This window comes from Anolis carolinensis, chromosome 4 (genome assembly GCF_035594765.1).
Source record: "Anolis carolinensis isolate JA03-04 chromosome 4, rAnoCar3.1.pri, whole genome shotgun sequence".
In the NCBI taxonomy this organism is placed as follows: Eukaryota; Metazoa; Chordata; class Lepidosauria; order Squamata; family Dactyloidae; genus Anolis; species Anolis carolinensis.
The window spans coordinates 253,282,819-253,286,645 of NC_085844.1; the positions used below are offsets into that span (position 1 = coordinate 253,282,819).

The following is a 3,827-nucleotide window of genomic DNA, read 5'->3' on the forward strand; positions in this document are numbered from 1 at the left end:
ACACGTCTTCTGAAACAGAGATCCCGAAAAGCGCCCAACAAAACACCTTGCCGATTGCAAAGTTACATTAGCAACAAACTTACTTTTATCTACAAGTCCTCCTCTGAACTTGAGCCAGCCAACGCCCCATCCACAGCTGGTTGCTGCAAATCCTCATCAGAGCTGGAGTCGCCCAACGCCCCACCTCCAGCTGCAGCCCTTCTACGATCTCTCCAGCCAGACCACCTTCCATTCAAACCCATAACTCCCCAGGACCCATCTGTATCTTCTCTGTGCCATCCCTCAAATGTACACTGCTTGTGGGTTCCTCAAGAATCTCCCGGATCTCCTGAACCCTAGTCCAATCCATCTCTTCACTCCCAGAGTCTGACATCCCATCCTCCTGACTCCCAGTCCCACAATCCCCTTCAAAACCCTCAAAGGTATCATCATCAGTGGGTTCCATAAGTATTTCCCTGATTCTCTTCCTTTGTTACTCCTCATCAGAGTCTCGCTCACGAGTCGTCTTCCTGCCTCTTCTAATACAACTAGTAGTATCTCTACTTGAAGACTCCATCACAACACAAGGGAACTGTGTGAGGATGCTTTTGCAGACTTTAGTTCCATGTTCAACACCATCCTCCCACATAGACTGGTCTCTAAACTTATGGATCTCAGAATATCATATTTGGTCTGTTCCTGGATTATGGACTTCTTGTCTGGATGTTCCCAGAGAATTACATTAGGTGATCAAACCGCATCAGTTCTCTCACTCTCAACACTGGGATGCCACAGGGCTGTGTGTTGAGTCCTCTGCTTTATAATATACACATATGATTGCATCCCCGTCCATCATAGCAATATCATTATCAAATTTGCAGATGATACAACCATGGTGGGGCTTCTTATCTCTGAAGGGGATGAGTCTGGCTATCGGGATGAGGTGGATCAGCTGTCCTTGTGGTGCAGGGACAATAATCTGGTTCTGAACATCAACAAGACCAAGGAGCTCAGAGTGGATTAGAGGAAGAACAGACCAGAAATCCAGTCCTTGGTCATAAATGGAGACCAAGTGGAGCAGGTGGCTCGTTTCAAGCTCCTGGGTGTCCATGTGAAGGAGGATCTGACCTGGGGCAGCATTCATATGGAAGCGTTGGGGAAAAGGGCCCAGCAGAAACTGTAGTGTTTGAGACTCCTAAGAAACCACCAACTGAATGAAAAACTGCTGGTGATTTTCTACCGCTGTTCTATAGAGTGTCCTAACCTACTTCATCTTTGCATGGTTTGATAACTGCACAGTGGCAGATAGGAAGGCGCTCCAAAGGGTCACCACTTCTGCACAGAAAATCATGGGTTGCCCTTTTTCTCCTGACTTTGGAAGAACTTTATAGTCCTCACGGCCTTAAGAAAGCTCTGATAATTCTTGGGGATCCATCTCACCCGGCATATTCTTTTTTTGAATTATTACCATCTGGCTGGCGGGACAGGGTGACAAAGACAAGGACAAACAGACTGAAGGAGATGTTGACAAGCTGGAAAGTGTCCAGAGGAGGGTGACTAAAATGATCCAGGGCTTGGAGAACAAGCCCTATGAGGAGCGGCTTAAAGAGCTGGGCAGGTTTAGCCTGCAAAAGAGAAGGCTGAGAGGAGACATGATGAGGGTCATGGATCAAGATGTGAGGGGAAGTCATAGGGAGGAGGGAGCAAGCTTGTTTTCTGCTGTCCTGGAGACTAGGACACAATGGAGCAATGGCTTCAAACTATAGGAAAGGAGATTTGACCTGAACATTAGGAAGAACTTCCTCACTGTGAGGGCTGTTCATCACTGGAACTCTCTGCCCCGCAGTGTAGTGGAGGCTCCTTCTTTGGAGGCTTTTAAGCAGAGGCTGGATGGCCATCTGTTGGGGGTGCTTTGAATGTCATCTTCCTGCTTCTTGGCAGAATGGGGTTGGACTGGATGGCCCATGAAGTCTCTTCCAGCTCTGTGATTCTATGATTCCTAAGGAAAGAGCTATGAGTATATTGAACTCCATGGGTTCGCATGGATGTGGCACTGGGGCCTGTGTGGGTGTGGTTGGAGTGTGGAGGGATGGATGTGTTGTTTTGTGATGTGTGCTGGGGAAAGCATATAATTTCGGTGTGCAATAATACAATGGCCATAAAGCTATCATCTTCTATTCTACTGAGGTTTCTTTGGTCATGTCACAAGCATTTGCTGCAAGCAGACTGCATTCAGCTGCGCACCGGGGCCACCCCTTGCTCTGCTTCCTTCCTCCCTGAAACCCGTCCTGCAAGATGTCCCTTCAGGGTTGCTTCACCGGCCACGTTTGCCCGCAAACCAGCTTTCCTTGGGGAGGGCTTAAAATGACTTCTCATGGGAGGCTTCGCCATTTGGTCAGGATCCCATCTCCAGACGCACCATGGGACTCTCTAAGCTGACCCTCTTGGTGGGCCTTCTGGTTCTCTGTCCTGAACCAACATCAGCCAGCAGCCCAAAGCGATGGTGTCCAAAAGGTAAGCAATCTCGGGCAAAAGGGCTTGTCTACAGCAGCCTTTTACAATGAAGTGGAGTAGAAGTCGAACTCTATGTCCGGGTGACACCAGGGATCCCTGGCACTTAATTCAGGGCAACCTAATTAACTTTGTTTTAAGACAATGTGGGAATGTGATAGAGTTTCTTAGGACAACATGACCAGCTCCAGTCCAAACTAGTCTGCTGTCCACATGGACCAGCTGGGAAAAGGGATGAATCAGGCCCATGTTGCTACCACAGATGACCACAGTACTCCAGAGAACATCTGAGGGAGTTAGGATTTTTGAGCTTGGAGAAGACAAGACCAAGAGAAGAGGGCATGAGGGCTATGTATAAATATTTGGAGGGCTGTCACATCTAGGAAGGGGCAGGCTTGCTGGTGTAGTCTTCTTCTCTGGAGGTTTTCGAGCAGAGGCTGGATAACCATCTATGACTATGGGCATTGACTATGTGTTCATGCATGATAGATGGAGGGTTGACTGGATGGCTCTTGAGGGTCCATTCCAACTCTAGTGGAATATCAAGGGACTGTGAGTCCGGAGGAAGGTTTGAAGCAGAGAATGGATGTCCATCTGCTAAGAGGGCTTGGATTCTGTCTTCCTTCATTGGGGGTTGGACTGGATGATGAGGCAGAGAATGCAGCCAGCCACCACCAGGGCCAGACTGGAGTGTTGCTGTTTAAAGCTTGTTCTGGATTATATGCTATGTGTAGATGAGTCCAGAGTTGCCCAAAAATCCAGGCACAGAACTCCAGCTGGGAATCCCTATTCCTTGCAAATGCAAACACAATACTAGCAGTTAGCCTTCAATGCAAAATCAAAGGTAGAAGAAAGACCCAGCAATGTGTATCTGGAGCACCAAGCCCCAGAGGTCAATATGTCCCCAATTTTCAGGAGGGGGGTTCTGTAAGACAATTACCTTCAAAGGGTCCTGGCTCAGGAGGGAAATCAGGCAGAAACCCAGTCTCATGAGAGATGCAAAAAGCAATGTTTATTGTTATCACAGCTATGATAAGGCCGTACACATCCACTTCAATGGGCTGTACCATGCAAATGGCTGTAGCAAACAAAGAATATATACCTTGGCTTATCTAAAATTGACCAATGGCTGAGGGTCTTCCCCACCTACCACACCTATTTTGGCACGAGTGATGTCAGTGACCTAACTTGTTTACTCTGAGCAATCTTCTCTCCTCAGAATATTCTGGAGAAAAGCATCAGCCCACCAGAAGGGAGGGGCATAGGCCCCATGTTACAGTACTACTTTGGTTCATGCAAAATGTTTACATGGTCTATATTAGGGGTCCCCAAACTAA

General features: G+C 47.8%; 1 long non-coding RNA gene across 1 annotated transcript in view; it reads left to right on the plus strand.

The window, feature by feature from the left end:
• The first annotated feature begins 1,225 nt into the window (after positions 1 to 1,225).
• Positions 1,226 to 3,827, plus strand: part of LOC103281859 (waprin-Phi3) — a 10,675-nt gene continuing 8,073 nt past the window's right edge. Inside the window, exon 1 of the long non-coding RNA XR_010005679.1 lies at positions 1,226 to 2,493. This is a non-coding gene — a long non-coding RNA (waprin-Phi3). The remainder of the gene's footprint in view (positions 2,494 to 3,827) is intronic.